This window comes from Apis mellifera, linkage group LG10 (assembly GCF_003254395.2).
Source record: "Apis mellifera strain DH4 linkage group LG10, Amel_HAv3.1, whole genome shotgun sequence".
Classification (NCBI taxonomy): domain Eukaryota; kingdom Metazoa; phylum Arthropoda; class Insecta; order Hymenoptera; family Apidae; genus Apis; species Apis mellifera.
The window spans coordinates 9,723,506-9,741,864 of record NC_037647.1 but is presented as its reverse complement, the minus strand read 5'-3'; positions in this window follow the sequence as shown (position 1 = coordinate 9,741,864).

Genomic DNA, 18,359 nt, shown 5'->3' with positions numbered 1-18,359 from the left:
CCCCCGTTTATTACTCGGATCGGTTTAATAAATGGCGCGTTGCGAGGAGGCGAGATGGTATCGGGGCGACGATAATAATAAAGGCCCCGGCCTCGGGGGCCCCGTTGGGCAGCACCGACGATCGCGTACCACGCCGACGGCGCTCCGCTTCGCTGTACAAACTCGAGAAAGGAGGAGAAACGTCGGTCAACGTGGATGAAAAATTTCTTTTAAATCGTCCGTCTAATTGCGATTTGACGAGCTCCCTCTCTCCCTCTCTCTCTCTCTCTCGCCCTCGAGACACGCCGCCTGGGGCTTCCGTGGGCCCCGCGTTGTTGTTTCAAGGCCCATCAACGGGATGATCGATGATCCTCCGAAGAGGAGAGGCGCGCGAGGCCCGGCGAAAATTTCACGGAGCGGAGCTTAACGAGGGAGGGAAGAGTTCGGATGGGAAGAGTCCATCAGCCGCGGGAGCAAACAAAATTTCTCGACGGTTATTTTCTCCGTTGTCCTTTCCCGCCGATTCGATTCGATCCTCTCCCTTCTCGAAAGATCGGCTCCTTCTTCCCCTCCCGGAAGAAAAGGAGACGAGGAGGAGAGAAGGAGAGAAGAGAAGAGAAGAGAAGACGGCTCGTTAAAGTCGCCGGTCCGATTTATTTATCGCGAGAAGGAAAGGAGGCTTAGCGGGGATCGGTTCATTGAGCAGCGGCCGGTGTCTGGATCGGCGAGTGATTGATAGTGATTTGGCAGATAGCGATCGCGGGGAACGCGAAGAGGTGTGCACCTGACGGTGCGCGCGCGCGCAGAGAGAGAAGGGCCCTGTCTCTCCAGGCCCTCGTCTCTCTCTCTCTCTCTCTCTCTTCCCTCGACTCGACTCGGCTCGGTTCGTGCGATCGAAAACACACTCTCGACGGGATCGAGATACCGAGAGAAGAAGACGGTGATGGTGGTGGCTTCTGCCGACGAGGTTCGAAAACCTCGTGGAACCTATTATCCGAGGTAGGCAGAGCGGCTATCGGCGAGCAGCATCTTTCCGTGTGGGTGTCCGAATACCCTTAAGACCCCATAAGTCGAGTGCCACCCTGCCGAGAAAACCGCCCCCGCGGACTGCTCGCTAGACACCTCCTTAGACACCCTTTCAATTTCCTATATGCCCGATAATCATCTCCTCTCGACCGGATCTCACCGCGGGGTCGAACCTCCTCCTCCTCCTTTTTTCCTTTCTTTTCTTATCCTCCCTTATCCTCCCCTCTCTTTCCTCGTCCATTCATCCTTTTCGATCCTTCTTTCGTACGTTCTCGAGGAGCTGGCCTATCGAGGACATCTTTGACCGGACATAATTGGAAGTATCGAGATTAAGGCGGCCGATACGAGGCGACCGAAACGAGAATATTAGTGGCCGGGGCCCGGGCCGTACGATAAATTTACGCGCCCCCTTCGACGGGGTGCGGAAATGGCGGGTGAAATTCGTTTGCCCGGAAACGGAGGAGAATCGGCCGCGCAACGGTCGAGGAAGGATTCGAGGCCCCAGGGAGGGGGGGGCCGACGGAAGGACCATTGTCTCCTTCTCCGATTCGTGATCTATAGGGCCTTAAATTTTCTAAAGTGCGCGCGGCCCGATCACCCCTATCGCGTATTTTTATGCAAAAGTCTCCGGGAGAGGGGGACCGTTGCGTTTTGGCCGTCACAATAAACGGTCCCGGTGACGTACCGAATCTACAGGCGGCGGCTATAAACTTTATAAGCTCGCATATTATTAACCGCCTTCTCCTCCTCGCGCAGACTCACGCCGTGCCCCCTGCCTTAATGTATACCTGAGAGAGACCCTTGTACCCTTCCCTCCATTTCGCGAAACGAACGGAATCTTCAAGGAAAACGAAGATTCGAAGAGTATCTCGTTCGACATCCCTTCTCGCTTCGCGATATTCGTAACAACGAGCTTCGTACGTTTATCCCTTAGGTGGGGAGCATTCGACGATGCGCGTCGCTTGATATACGATATATATATATATCTCTCGCGAAAGAGAGAAAGAGAGACACGTATAATCGGGAGCCATGAAAACGCACGGCGTGTAAACTGTCCAATAAGTAAGGGACGGAACACGAGGCCCTTCTCGTACCCCGTTCGCTTCTTGTAGCGCATCTCGACACGGTGCTGGGCCGCGTTTCATAACGTACGGCACACGAGTATCGAGAAGGAGGGGGGCCTAGGAGGGATAGGCTATAAAGAATATCCGAGAGACGGAGAATAAAAGCGGCTTGACTTATTTGAACCACCACCGGGACGGAAGGAGAGGGAGAGAGAGGAGACGACCGGTCAGAGTCTACGCCGTGGCGGACAGAGAGAGAGAGAGTGTATGGAGGCCCAGCGAAGAGATCTGGCCGGCCGCGAGAGACCACGAGGTGGAGCACGGGAACGACACGGGCAGGCAGGCGCAGAAGCGGTGACCGAATATATACCACTACCGCTATATCGCTCGACCTTTGCGATCCGAGCACGCGTGGCCACACACGTCGGTTGTTGTTTGCGCGGGCCTCTATATCGTTGTTGTTGTTGTTGGTTGGCCGAACCACGAATCACGATTCGGGACTCGGACACGTTACGTTACGAGCAATTACGCAATCCTCGTGTTTCGAGGAGGATTGATTGGAATCCAGTAGTCACTCGAGCCTCGAGCGTAATTTTTTTCCTTCTCTCTCTCTCTATCTCTCCGTCCTTCTCTTTCCTTCTCTTTTCGTTCGAGTTCTCGATTCTCTTTCTCTCCGTCCCTTTCTCTCTTTCTCTCCATTGTCGCGAGGAAAGAAAAGAACGTTGGACAAAGCCGTGAGAGGAGATAATTGAAAGATAAATCGATTCGCGTACAAGTGTGGAGAGAGAGAGAGAGAGAGTAAGAGGGAGAGAGTGAGAGTGAGAGAAAGAAAGAGAGAGAGAGAGACCCGTTCCGTAATAAGTCTCGTCGCGCACCTAGCTTCGTCAACTTTTATAGCGTATAGGTGGCGTGTCGCTGCCGGTGTTGAGCAAGCGGAACAAAAGGTCGAGCGCGTTAATTGCGGAGAGCGGATAGAGTGACTCTACTCCACGATAGAGGCGTATCTTGCGCGACACGGGTAGCACGGGAATGCGCGTGGACGTGTGGCGAGACGTGTGATGAAAGGAGCAGGGCCACTAAGTGACGGTAATTATCGTAAAAACAGTGATTTTTCGCAGCGCAGCGGTCGACTATTTATAGAGGCCGACTCACGTTGATCGTCGTCGTCGCCTATGCGACGAACGCTCTCGCACCTCGCCACCAACCTCTCCTCCTCGTCTCGCCTCGTACGTACGTATGTACGTACGCACGCATACCGCAACTCGACTCGACTCTTTTTTATCACGGCGAGAAAGATATTTATCCTCGCCCTTCTCGATCATCGTCGTCCCAGCGTCGTCGTCGTCGTCGTCGTCGTTGCATCGACGTTGACTGCGCCGCTAATTTTTTTCCGTTCGCAGAACGTTTCGAGTGCGTAACACACACTCTCTCTCTCTCTCTCTGTCTGTCTCTGTTTCTCTATACACTCGCAATCGAGGCGGAAGAAGAAGAGGAAGAAGAGGAAGAAGAGGAGGAAGAAAAATACGGGAGAGGAAGAGCGAGAGAGAGAGAGAGAAACGAAGGAGGAAGGAGGAGCGCAAGGAGGAGTCAAGGATGTGTGTTACGCGCGATACGATCGAGAGAAACAGCGGATCCTTTCAGAAGCGTGTTCGGTCGAATGTTTATCGACGTAATATTTGCTCCGAGAAGCGGCGAGAAGCGTACGAGCATCGGTGAAATTTGTTTAATTTGTCCAGCGTTAATTTAATATAATTTTTAACGCAAACTCGACTCGCGGTATATTATATACACGTATATACGTATATACGTACGTACGTAGGCCACGTGAATCGTCGCGGCACGCACGAGGTTTAGCAGCACGCTTGCGCGATTTTTTTTTAGCCGGTTTAAAGGTCCTCCGTATTTTTTCTCTTTTTTCCACCGTCGCTCGTTTCTTCTTTCAGTTCGTTTCACGCGTTTTGCGGAATTCAACATGGGTATTAAATTAAATTAAAAAAAGTGTGTATATCATATATTTTTTAAATATATATATATATACAGATGTTGCAGCGCATCGAGTATTTTCAATCTCAAACGACGAATATACGCGCGCACACACACACGTATCCCTCCCCCCCGTCTCTCGTCCACCTCTCCGCGGGAACGATCAAAGATCGACTTATCGCTTCGACTTTGACTTTTCAACAAATGGTAAAACCTTGCGTCGTAAATTCTCGTCTATCGTTCGAAAGCCTATCGAAACGTCCTTTCCCGTTTTCTCGTTATCCGTGACCGTTTCACGGCCCGTCGAGCGCGCGAGATCGAAAACGTCAACGACGACGCGACGCCTCGATCCGTCACACCGCGACAACCGTGCTCGCAAACGCTTCCACGCTTGATGGAGAGAGAGAGAGAGAGAGAAAAAAGGAAAAGTAGGGGAAAAAAAAGAAATCCACGTGTCCACTTTCCGAGAGGGAAACGAGTCGTGGACGTAATACAGGACTTCGAGGTCGTTGGTGGAACTCGTTTGTCGCGAATCGGAGCGTTTCGATTAATTTCGCGTATTAAGCGGCCAAGCGATCGAGGCGAAACGATTATAGCCGATATATACGCCAGTCGGAAAAGGAAAAAACGAGGGAGGGGGGGATGGGAGGAGGGAGGGAGTGTACGCGTGGCGTTTCCAATAATTTCATTTAGATCTCGCGGTGGAGGCCTTTCTCTCCTTCCTTCCTTCCTTCCTTCCTTCCTTTCCTTTTTTTATTTATTTATTTATTTATGCCCTCTTTTTTGCGCTTTTTCCCTGGAACGACGTCGCCACCTTCCGCAACAAAAACAAATTCAATTTCAACCCCCTTCCCCCTCCGTTCGGGTACAAAGAATCGCTCGTTAAAATCGGAATCGGCGGATAGCCGATCGTAATTGTTTTCATTTAATAAACCTGGGGCTGGACTTTGGTCCCGGGATATCGGGGACGGGAGAAATAATAAAGCGATTTCGTTTAAAATTCATGACGGACCGGGATCGTGATGGTGGTTGGTGGTGGTGGTGGTGGTGCATCCACCACGGAGGCAACTAAACTAAGACCGAGCATCGATGCAACGTTTCCCGATCGATGATTCTGCTCTTTCTTCTCCTCTTTTTCCTTTTCCTTTTCTTTTCTTTTCTTCTCTCCTTCCCCTCCCCCCCTCTCCTCGATAATCTACCGGCGCGTCTTACGTAATCTCGCCCCGGCCACGTCTCCATTTCGAATTTCCGCCCGAATATCGGACGACCAATGTACAGGGGGGAGGGTAGGGGAGGGGAGGGGAGTAACCCGTTATTTCGAAAGGAGGCTTGCAACTCGGCCGGCCGATGTTCGTCTTCCGACAAGTTACACGCGCAAGAATTCCACCTAGGTGACCTAACTTTGCCTTCTTCTTCGTCTTCGTCGTCGGCGTTCGCACCCACACGGCCACCTTACCTGGTAAACCTCCGCCGCCTACGCGACCGAGTTTCCTTCTTTTCACAAGGAATTTTTTCTTTTTTATCGATCGAGTTACTTACTTTTCGTACGAATAATTTTAAAACGAGCGGATGAATGAGTAAATATAAAGAAGAGGAGATTCTCTCGATAGAGAGAGAGAGAGGGAGCGAGGGTAGAGAAGGTAAAAGGCGCAGTGGCGAGTCGAATCGCGTAGAATGACGTATAGCCGAGAAGCGGCGGCGGCGGGCGACGAACGGCTGCGAAATAATTTTCGCGGGAGGAGCAGTATAAGGCGTAAATCGCGTTTGGCGGGGAAGGGGAGGGAATTTATTAAGCGGTTGGTTGTAACGACAAATACATATACAACAACTCGCGTATGCGGCGTTAAGGCGCGGTGGTCGATGCCGATGGGGAGGGAGGGAGGGGGGGAGGTCCGCTTCCAGCCCAGTAAGACGTCAAGAGTCTCTCGGCTCCGCATTCTTCTGCGAAACCGCGCGCGTCTCGTTTTGTCACGGTTAATGAAGTTACCAGGCGCGCTATACGGGCAACAGCGTGTAACGGGCTTTCGTATTCATCGGTCAATTCGCATTAGCATTATATACCGTCCACCGATCTGGTAGTCGCGCCGCGCGGCCTATACTCCCAACCATTAATCCTTCACCTTCCACGCGCCCACCATTAATCACCGCCGCTTTTATCATTTTCCTATCCGTTTTATAATAGAATGCGCATCGCCGAGCCGCGCGCAGCCGCATTCCATCCGCGCCGTAAGCGTAATCTTACACCGTGTCCCCTCTCCCTCTATTCCTATCGTTCGATTTTTCCTCCCGAACCTCCTTTTTTTTCTCTTCTTCTTCTTCTTCCTCGAATCGAATCGAACCGATTATAAAGTGTATTCTCCTAAAAAAGAGAACGCTAACGTCTTGGACGATTGTACTCAATTTTTTCGTCTGCCCGGCGAGAGAAAGAAAAAGGGAAAATCGGCGGATCCCGCGCCTCTGTCTCCTTGGCACGGGAATGCGTCGCACGTGTGCGCGAGGCGGGAAGGAAAAAGAGGGAAGGAGAAGGGAGGAGAGAGAGAGAGAGAGAGAGAGAGAGGGAAGGACGGGCGAGGAGGTTGCATACTACGCGGCATACATTAGCATAGGTTTGCTCGGGCACGGGCTCTGTTTCATAGGTGGTTAGTAGTTGGCACGCGACCGTGAGAGGTTGGACGTAGCCACGGAACGTCGAAACGGAGGAGAAGGGATTTCGAGCAGCACGCGATGCTTTTTTGCTGACGAGTGAAGAGAAACAAAAGGTTGGCGGAGGGCGCCGATTAGACGCGTGTCGCGTACACGCGCGCGCCTTCCTCTCTCCGAGAGGTATCCTCTTCGAGAAGAAACTCGGCCTGCATATATATATATATATACATATCGAGATGGATGGAAAGAGAGGAGCGGCTTAAAGGTTTTAATGTTATGCGGGATTCCCTTACTCCGTGAATGAGAGCGGGGAAAGAGCGAGGAGAGACAGGCCCCTCACTCTCTCTCTCTCTCTCCCTCCTCCTCGTAGGAAGCCGTTAACCCACTTGTTCGTCGTATACTAATGAGGATGAAAATGAGATGACTGCGTTTATTTTAATTTCATCAGGTGCAAAGGACGTCGGCCTTGCACCTGCTCGACTCGTGCCGATCCGTGCTTGCCGATCCGATATTCGTTGCGTCCAATATTCGTTCGTCGTGTTTAAATCGAAAATGAAAAATCGTTTCCAATCCTCTTCCCGTTTCTCTTTCCATCGATGAAGCTTTCGATCGAGCGGGGAAAGAAAAAAGAGAAAAGAAAGAGAAAAAACGGTTCGATCGCGTTCGGTTGGAGAGACGACTACGTGGAAAGATTACTTGGACGGTTAAACTCTCTTCCTAAGGTCTTCGACAATAGGAAGCTCTCCCTCTCCCCCTACGTTCCATCCCCTACGTTTTCTCGTTACGTTTTCGCGCCGATCGGTCCCCGATCCGATCCTCGACGGATACGCAAACTTGGAGATAGAAACGTATTGCTATTTACGTATGCACGATTGTCTCGTGTGGAGGGAGTGGGGAGAGCGCGAAAGAAAGAAGGAAGGAAGGAAGGAAAAGGGTTTCGGCTTACTGCACGCATACCCTCGGGAGGATGATGCGAGCGGCTACGAGCATCTATCTCAGGGGTGTGATCTCTCCGTCCTCCCCTCCTTGGTAGCCGAGGCAGAAACGGACGCGGGGGTCACAATGGTTTTGCATACACTTTCCCATAGGGATGACACGATACCTGGACCTTTAAACGGCGCGGCAAGGGATACGTAACGTATGGAGATGTATGCAAAATCGTCGCGTACCTGAGCCCAGGATACATCCGTCCGATACCACGGGGTCACCCTTTCCACGGGGTGTTTATTGTTCCAGATCGGGCAGGAGAAGGGTTGCGCGCTGGCCCGCAACTCCCTCCCCTTTCTCGCCTCCTTCCTTCCTCTCTTCCTTTCCCTCGAGGAGAGGAGCAACCCTTGAATTTTAAATTATGCAACGACCGGGCTACTGGCAACTGGATGGAGACAGAGCTGGGGGAGAGGAAGAGGTTGCGGAACCAGGTATATTCAAATGGGCACATTACCTGGGCTCTTCCTATTCAAACAGTCTTTGCTACCTCGTAAACCCCCTCCCTCCCGATCATCGGAGATTTATAATAAAAGCGACGCGGCCAAGCGACTGCCGCCACCAGCGAAGAAACATCTCCCAAAGATTCTCACGGTGTCGTCTCTCTCCCCCTCTCTCTCCCTCGTTTGCCTATCGGACCGCTGACGCTCGCGGGAGAGGAAGAGGGAGGGGAGGGATCGATGCATCGTTCGCATCTTTCGAAACGAAATCCATCTCCACCTCGCCTCGTTCGAAAGGGTTCGTCTCGATCCGTTGGACCAACTCTCACGAAAAACCGTTAATCGTAGATCCTCCTCTCGAGAACTTTTCTTCTTTCTTCTTTTTCCAACGGACTTTCTCCGATCCCGATTCGAGTCACAGAGTAATAATAGGAATCGAAACATATTCGCGTCGAGAAGAGAAGAGAGAAGAGTATATATGCGCACGTGGCCTGATCCGCGAGCTATGATCGAACCTTAAACTGTGGGTTAAGGTCGTCGTATTATATCCATCCCCCCCCTTGTCGCGGAATCGGGGAATTAATGCAACAATTCGCATGGTCGGGGAACCGGCCACCTAACGCCAGCCCAGCCGTAATATGCAAATGTCGAGGCCGGCTCGCGCCTCTCCACGAAACGAGGAAGAGAATGGAAGATCCCCACTTTCTTCCTTTCCCTCCCTCCGCCCCGTACCCGGCCTCGCGTCGTCGTCTTCCGCTTCGTTCTTTCGCGAGCCGGACCCGCAACCGTCGTCCACGCATCCAAGAATACGCGGACAGAGAGAGAGAGAGAGAGAAGAAGAAGAGAGAGAAAGGCTCTAAGAAAGGCTTAAAGGCACTCGTACGTGCTCCTTCTCCTTTTCGAACTTTTCTCCTTTCCTCTTTTTTTCTTTCTCCTCCCTTTCTTTCTTTTCGTATCTTCTTCTTCTATATATATATATATATATATATATTTTATATATATGTACGTACACACGTATAGGCGCGCGCGCATACAGACTCTTCCGACAGATAAATAATTCATCGAGGCTGCATGCTTTATGACGATTATGCTAATCCACGTGAACCTGTTACCACAGGTTTACCCGTGCGCATACTACAGCCTGAATGGACTTGATGCAGGCGAATCGTAGGCGATCCTTCTTAGCACGCGTCCACCGAAACGTTCGAACACGAGCCGAGATCTCGCATCTTCCCTTCCTTCCTTCCTTCCTTCCTTCCTTCTTTCCTTATTTTAAATACATATATATATTCTCTCTCGGAAGTAAAACGCACTCAAGTGTCCACGCAACGCGGTGGAGAGACAGGTGCGCTCGCTACGGGGAAGAAGAGAATATCCATTCTGAAAATGTGAGAAACCGATGACCCACTCTCGATCGCACCTCTCTCTTCTCTATCCTCCCGTGCTCGGGCCCTTTTCTCCGTCCTTGGCACGATGACCCCCTCCCCTCCTGACCAGATTCCTTTTTCGTTCCATTAAAGTTGCATCACTCGGGCCCCGGATCGTCGAGTCGATATTTATCGCGCGCGATGGAAAAAGCCTGTCAGCTTATCGTCAAACGCGGGGAACAGGGGAGGGGAGAGGCAGAAAGGAGCGACTCGTTTGATTTACGCGCGAAACCGCGCGCTGCCAGCAGAGAGAGAGAGAGAGAGAAAGGGAGAAAGATTTTCGGACGACACGCGGTGGTCGTCGCGCGTGCACACACGCGCTTAAGTGGAACGCGTTCCACTTGGCCGGCCATTTCCGTGGCTGTCACCCGCTGGCACCCGCTGGTCTTGTATCGTAACGAGGATCCGACCGATACCGATTTACGCGCCACCGAGACGTTCGATTCCACCCAATTTTCGTCAACGCATCTCCGTTCCTCTTTCCTCCTCGTCGATAACCGATCGATCGGCAAGAAATATCCGCTCCTCCTCCATTGGGAAGAGATAGAATCGCTCGAGGAAGAGAGACTCTAAAAAATGTATATATAAATAAGAATGGAATAAGATGGAAGGAATGGCGGATAGAAGAGGGGTGGGTTGGAGATTGGGCAATTTCTATTACGAGAGAGGGAAAGATGATACTGTTGGTGAGTAGGCAACGCGCTGAAAGAATCTGACAGATGACAAATGTGTAGTTAAGAAAAAGTTATGGCAGGCAATTAACTTAGAAAGCGCTTCGAATTTGACAAATGAGTTGGAAATGATATTCTAATAAAGAAACGGAGAAAAGAAGGAAAGAAATGGCTATTCGCCAAGGGAATAATCCGCGTAGAGGATCCTCCTATCCTATAAATCGTATCCCTCGTCGCTACGATTAATTCGTGAATCTTCGTCCCAATCATTTTACCTACGTTTCTTCGCTGGTTGCCACGTTTTCATCGAGAAACTCGATACGGATATGGTTAACTAACTCTCGGCGGAGAGAAGACTCGAACGCGAAGCAACCGGTCGCGACGAATCGCGGTGGATATCTTGCTCTTTCGAAGAAGAAGACTACGACGACGACGCCGTTTATCGAGGCGTGGGAGGATAGATTCTAAACTCGAGTAGACCCGGAAACGGCGGCGAACGGCCGCCTCTTATCGCGTCTCCAGCCTCCCCGAGCCTTCCTTTATTAGCACTACCAGTTATCCGGGACTATCTAATAAATTGTTCGCGAAGGGGCGGCGGCGCGTGTGTGCGTTCACGATTAGAGCGTAGCCCGAGCTCCTCTTCTCGAGCGCGTTGCTGCCTGTTCGCGTGGCTTTTGTGGACTTTGCAGTTTCTCGCCGCCGAATACTCGCCACGAATCCTCTCGTTTTTATCTCGCGGCGGAAAAGAAGATATCCAGGTCGACGACGACGTTCACCTGAGAAACCAACCACCGCTTCCTCCAGGTGCGCGCGACCTGTTCGTGAAAGGTGTGCCCCCTTCCTTCCCTTGCCCCGTTACCTGTCAATGGTGGGCACGATATTCACAAACTGAATTATCGATCTCCAATCTTCGTTGTTTCTCCAACTAACTGGCGCTCTTCGAATCGAGGAAAAGGAAATATAACGGACGGGTAAGGATAAAAGGATGAAAGCTTTTTGACGAGGATCGGCGAGGAGGATATCGAGAGGAAAAATTGAGGGGGGCGCTGCTTTCTTCTTTTTAAATTCGAAAGTGGTGGCACGTTACGCGAACGGTATGCAAATGAGCGAACGTTTCGATCGAACGCGGCCCAATGATCCGGGGAGGGGCGAGAAGGGGAAATTCGATTCGAACCCATCGCTAGCATCGGGGCGCACCCCGTGTCAATAGGAGGGGCGGCAGGTAGAGCAGGTAGAGAGAAGGAAGCGCGTTGAAACACCCCGCTCTCCTCTCTCTCTCTCGGTGGTGGATCGAAACTGGAAGGATGCGGACCGCGAGTTAACGCGTTCCTTTTATATTATGCCACGCAACTCGAGCCAAACCCGCCTCCCCTTCCCTCGAGCAACCGTTTAGGGAAATTTCGTTCCACTGTTATTCAAACGAGGGTCCAACCGAAAAAAAACGCGATGCAACGTGTGTATATGTATATATATATATATATCGATCATTCTTCGATCCCTTCTTCTTCTTCTCCTCCTCCAACGGTTTTTTTTCACCCTTTAAACTCTCCTTCCTTCCTTCCTTTCTTTTCCAAAATCGTGAAAATTTTAGTCTCGAGGCTCGGTTGAACGAGCGGCTATTCATCGAACTTTGTCCGTTTCGTTGGGACGCGTGTAAACACGGGTGGAACGAGTGGAAGGGAAACAAAAGGCGAGGAGTCGAGAGGGATTCACGAATTCTCCCTCTCTCTCTCTCTCTGACACGCGTGTGCGATTCTGGAATCCGGAGAGGAGACGCGGCGCTACTGTTTGTGTTTGAGAAGTAAATTACAATAATTGAATAGACCGCTAATTCCCCCGTCCCTCCCCTCCTTCCATCCATCGTCGTGGATCTCGAGGAAAGGAGAGAGAGAGAGAGACGCGTGTGCTCGAAGGGAAAGCGCGAGTTTATCGAGCGAGATTTTCCTTCGTGCGTCGTAGAAGGAGCGATGTGGAACGAGCGAGCGAGCGGAGCCCATGGTGTTTTGAAATAGCGGCTAGGATTTCCGAAGGATTTATCTCGAGAAGCCGAGACACTCGGTGACCGGTGTTGCTTATAACCGGACGCAATGGCGCGGTGTATTAGAGATATACGAGCTAACTAGCGAGAGAGAGAGAGAGAGAAGCGGAGGAATGTCACCTGTTTGTGCAAGTATCGACATTATCCCATTACGACGCGATAAAATCGAGCTTAAAAGCAAAACAGGATATTACTTAAGCGCGAAAACATTTTTTGTCTCTCTGGTTGGGAAACGGCGACACTTGGATTTCCTCTCCTGACAACGACGATTCTCGAAAAATCGGGGGAGGAAGGAGGGATATACGAGGATCGTTAAAAAGCGCGACAGAGACTCGGAAGGAGGAGCGTCGCGGCTTAGAAATTAATCGCAGGAGGAAACGTTGGAAAGATTCGCTTCGATCGAGACGAAGGTCCGTGATTAAACGCGCGCGGTAAACGTTGGAAAGAGCGAGGAAAGCTCGACCCTGTCTGATGACGTAAAGGAAAACAAAGAAGGCCGAGACGCGTTGCGCAGTTCCTTGCGTTCTCTCTCTCTCTCTCTCCCTTCCTCTTTTTTCGCTCGCGCACACGGTACACACAGAGAGCGCGCGAGCCGTGTGCAAAGGTGAGCTTGCGAACACGTATATTTGTAGAGGCAGCGAAACTGAAAAAGGAGGAGGAGGAGGAAAAGAGAAAAAAGGAGAGAGAGGAAAAAAAAGGAGGAAGAAGAACGGCCGGCAGAGGGCCGAGGGAGGAGGATAAAGTCGACGCTCGCCATTACCTCGCCGAGATTCGTTCCAGCTTCCAAGTATTCCTTCTCTCTCTCTCTCTCTCTCTCTCTCTCTGTCTCTCCCTTGGACCTCGACTATTTCACCTGGCTCTCGAGAATACCGAGAATCGGGGGAGAGGAGAGGAGAGGAGAGGAGAGGAGAAGATCGGCCTAGGAGACGCAACACCGCCGCCACCCTCTCGAATCAAGGCCGAAAGACGAAGAGAAGAGGAGGGGAGAGAAAATCGCGCGAAAAGTTGGCCGATCGATCTTTGAGAGTCGTCGATCGATCAAGTTCCCCAACGAGGAGGAAGAAAGAGTCGGAGGAAGGCGTAGGTGAGCGAGGACCAGGGCTTTCTTCAGGGAGAGGAGAGTTACTCTCTCTCGTGCGGCGACTGGCGATTATAAGAAAGAACGGTAAAAAAAAGGGAAGAGGAAAAAAAAGGAAGAGAGGAGACGACACACCGAAACGTAGAGAGAGAGAGAGGAGCGAGGAGCGAGCTGCGTGTGTATATAGGCGCATGGTTGTCGTTGGCTGCGTTTAAAAAACCAGTTGTGCGAGGCGAGCCGACAGCGAGCGAGCGACGCCGGGCCATCGAGGAAACCTGCGATGGAGAGAAGGCGCGCGTGGGCCGCGCCGACTCCTATAAGGACTCCGGTAAAGGGACTTTCGAGCCCTTCCACGCCGTTCTCCTCCTCGCTTATTCTATATATATATATATATATATATACATCCTCACCTCGTATCGTAATCGTCCAATCTCTCTCTCTCTCTCCTCCCTCATAAGAGAAGAAAGGGTGGAGGGTAAACTCGTTCTCGTTACGTCGAGAGAGAAGAATTTTGCGGCCGAGATCGGTGACGTCATCGTTACACGAAAAGATTACGAGAGAAGAGAGAGAGAGAGAGAGGAGACCGAAATTATGCAAATACTATGCAAATCCCGGCAACGGCGTGACGCTAATCCGCGTCACGATATCGAAGGTAATTGGTCGGATTGACGTTGTTTCCTCCTCCCTCCGACCGGAAAGTAGCCGGAAGTGTCTCGAGACGCGATTTTACGATCCTTCTTGGAACACGACGAAATTAACTAACTAACTAACCAACGTCTCGTTTTCGCGCAGGGAAATTCCGTTTACCACCGAGATACCTGTCGTCGTATCCACGGGCTTCCTGAACGGTGGCCCGGCTTCCTTGTTCGCCGCCGCCGCCGCCACCTTATCGATCCTCGTCCAAGGATCTCTGGTGCAAGGTGCGGGGAGGGGAGCGGGGGCGGATTCATTCATGCCGCTGCGCGGTGGAAGGGGGGAGGGAGAAGAATTTATCTCGGTCGGGCGGGCCCGTTATCTGCGCGCGACGTACGTGCGTGTACCCAACTCTCCCGTGGCTCTCGTCGGCTCTCTCCGAGGAGTAGTCACGAACTCGAAACGGAGAGTGGCCGAGGAGAGTGGCGCTCGGAGGGAGGGAGGGAGGGAGGTGGTCCGTGGGGGTTGATGAATGACGCGGGCGGTTGGCCACGACCACGCTAAAGTTATCTGGGTAATCTGAGGAGGCGAGGTCCCCACCGTCTTACGAGCAGTTTTATCGCTCGTGTTGTTTCCACTTGGCAAGGGCGAGGTCAAGTCGAAGGAGAAGTCGAGAAACCTGTGGAGAGAGACTGGGTCAATCCTGATACGAACGCGAATTCGATCATCCTCGAAGGCCTCTCTCCTCGACCCACTGTTGTTATCAATTAGATCGCCTCCTCTGACCTGTCGTTTCGACCGACTTCGCGTCCCGATTCCTCGACACAGGAGGAACGAGTTTTTCCTTCTTCTCTTTCCGAGAAAACGACGCGACGGCGACATCTACTAGAATTGGAGCGCGAGCGGTTTCGGCCGGGTTCTCTCTTTCTTTCTCGAGAGAGGTTACCGATCTCTCTCTGGAGAAAGGAGAGAAGAAAAGGGGGTACGATCCCGTTTCTGCCTCGGCCGGTAAGGAGAACGGACCCCTTTCTGGAGAAGGGCGCGAGAAAGGGGCGCGGGCCCTTCCTCTATTACCGACCGCGCTCAACGAGGTGGGGGCCGCGTGAAAACGCGCGAAACGGAATTCCGCGAAAAGTAGGCCACCGCCGCGCGGTTCTCGCCCCATTATCATAATTTCCGAACCGTACGAGGCGAATTATCGGTTTCGGGAGAAACCGCGGTAACCGGTTGATAATAACCATAATCATCGTGACGATCCTACGGCGGCGTCGTCTCCTACGCGCCGCCCCTCCTCCTCGTTCCGCTCTTTTCCCTCCCTCCGAAGCCACTCGAGGGGATCCACGCTCGGGATCGGATCGAGACGGGCTTTACCGGGAACCAAATATAATAATAGGCCGCAATTATCTCCAGCATCCTCTCTGCTGGGAGTGAAGAAACGCCCCCGGCGTTTTCGAGAATCGGCGCCGATTTTCCCGATCGTCGCGTGATCGGGCACGCGCCTCGATTTCCCCCTCCGAAAAGACTCCTCAATCCTCCTCTAATCTCGCCTCACGAATTATCCGCGAGTGTATCCGCGGCGGAGGAACGCGGAGGATGTCGGTTTTTGCTCGCGAGAGCGCGACCTTGCCCGCGCGTGACGTAAGCGAGAAATACGTTTGCACCGCGGATTCGTCGGACAGCGCAGCAAAAAAGAGGAAGAAGAAGAAGAGGAGGAGAAAAAAGACGAAGCTCGCTCGCAAAAGACGAGGTCGAAGGAGAAAAAAAAAAGAAAAGGAGTCGAGGAGGAAAATGGCAGGAGAGAAGAGAAGGAGGAGGAGGAGGAAAGTCGAAAAGGGGAAAAAGGAACGGACGAGAGGCGCGTTCCGTTCGCGGATGTATATACCCGCGGCTCGGGTTTACGTTACCACGCTTCACCAAAGGCGCCATTCACCGGACCCCTATGAATGAACACGGACGAACGCGCGCGATGCCAACTTTATACGCCGGTAACGCGACCGGGCGGAGTGGTTGCCGGACCAAAACAAGGAGAAAGAGGGCCCCCGTTCTCCTCTCCTCGTTCTGCCTCTCCTCTCCGGAGATGTTTCGAACGGAGCGAAGGAGAGAGAGAGGAGGAGGAGGGGGAGAGAGAAAGAGAAAGGAAGGTTGGGCGTAAAACAACGCGCTACACGCACGTACACACGCCGATCCATCCGAGCTGTTCCCGTCGTATTATATCGTTCGATATAGATAGAGTAATTGATCTTGAATCGGTCTTTCATTCCCTGGATTTATCATAATACGAGCTCCAACGAACGAACGAACGTTGGTCGGGAACGAGGAGGGGGGAGAAGTGGGAGGGAGCCGGATCTATGATCCTTTCTCGTTCTCTCTCCGGTCCGAGGATCGGTCGAATTCTTGTCGAGCACGAGCTGCTCGAAACACGGCTGGCAAAAAAATGCCAGGGGAGGAGGTAAACGAGGTGTTAATTTATTCATCGGTTGGACCATCGGGGCCGAGTTTTTTATCTCTCGGCCGAGATGGATGGAAACACGATCGGCATTCGGCCCGTGGAAAGGCATTTCCCTTATATTCCCCGCCATGATTTATCGCTAGTAGATTCGTACGACGATCTTCGTAACCGTGTGCGCGTGTTACGATCTCTGCGTAATCGGTAGCAGTTTATACGACATCCACTTTCGTCGATGCGAAATCGTGGATTGGGAAGCGAGGTACGAGATACAGGTCTCGGAGAGCGTGTATATTATCGTGTATTTGTCAGGCTTGGTGCGCGGCAACGGGGCCCTCCCATACCGAGTCCTCCTCCTCCTCCTCCTCCACCTTTTCCATCTCCTTTCCAACCCCTCTCTCTCTCTCTATGTTCTACAACCTGCATTCCCGTAAGTATAATTCCCGCCGCGTTGTTTGTATGCACATGTAAATGCACGCGGGTATTGTGTTTGCCGATGCCACACCACCACCACCACCAGCACCAAAGATTCCGTTCCGTACAACCGGTGTTCCTACACGAGGCGTTAAACGGCCACGAATCCGAACTAAAGGCGAGATGTTCGCGCATCGAACCGACTTTCCTTTGGATCCCTTGGAAAACTTTCCTTTCTCCTTTTCGTCGAACGCGAGTTCGACTCCTAGTTTTTTCAAACTAAGGTTAAACTCGGTCGATGCGATAAATCTCGAGCTCGCGATCTTCCGCGCGAGGAAAGGAGGGAAGATTTCGGGGGGTTATATTCTGTTAGCCGAAACGGAGCGATGCAAATATCGGGTTGGATCGAATTCCCCGTAAACGATAACGCGGCCTGGTCGCCACGAGGCACCGGCTCTTGTGAAGCGGACTTAACACCAGCCACGTTGCCAGCTGAACCATCCCGGGGCCCGACAACAGGAATGCCGTGTGTTAAAATGCCTCGCGCGGTTCTGTGTTGGGAATCGTGCGCCTGCCTCGTCCCTGCGTGTGCGTGCGTGAGTGCGTGCGTGAGTGCGTGCGTGGCTGAGTAGGATGCGTAAAACGTGCGTCTGCCCTACGTTCTCTCCCCGTGCCCAGCCTCGGGCCCAGCATCACCTGTCTTCCCTCTCCCCTTTCCTTTCCTGTCCCGTCCTTTCCCTTTTCTCTTCCCCCCCTCCTCTCCTCTTCGCTCCCAAACAACCCAATAAAAAATCCTTCCGAACCTTCTCTTCCTCCCGGAGGAAACAACCATCCGCTTCGGATCTTCGATTTTACTTTCGTCGCGGGATCGCTCGAGTTCGATACCTTCCTTCTGCTTCTGCGTTGCCAAGATTATTTTTCGAACGAGTATCCAAAAAGAGAGGGAGATCGTTATTAACAATTTTTCAATCGTTTCGAAATTACGCGCGAATTATTCGAAAACGATTCTCGAGAACGTGAATTTCTTCTCGAGGAAGATCTCGATCTCGGAACGTTTGTATTTCGCGCGAGTGAGACGAGCTTTCAAAGGAAGGGAGAGGGCATTGTTACGTAGAAGGAAGGGTTCGATTGGCGGGTTGAATTTTTCAGAGATGGTAATTTTGTGAAAACGAGGGGATTGAATCGGTTGCCGTTTAAGGGGAGCGGCCGGGATTTCCAGGAGGCGCGTGCTCGCGTTTACCGGCGAGCGGTTGCGGTTTTGCGGTTTTGTACGACAGGCATCATCGTTTCTCGGTATATATCGCCTACCGTGCGCGCTATCTCTGAATCATCCTTAACGCGCCGCGTTCGCACCCGCGCACAACAACATCTCGGCGGAGCGAGATTTTCCGGTTTCGTTTTCCCAGGAAAAAAGAAAAAGAGAGAGAGAAAAAAAGGAAAAAGCGAGTAACGGTAGTTAAGTAGGACGAGCAATTTGTCGGCGGGGAGATATGAATTCGAAGGCGAGGCGAGGTACAAAGATTCGGCTCGTGA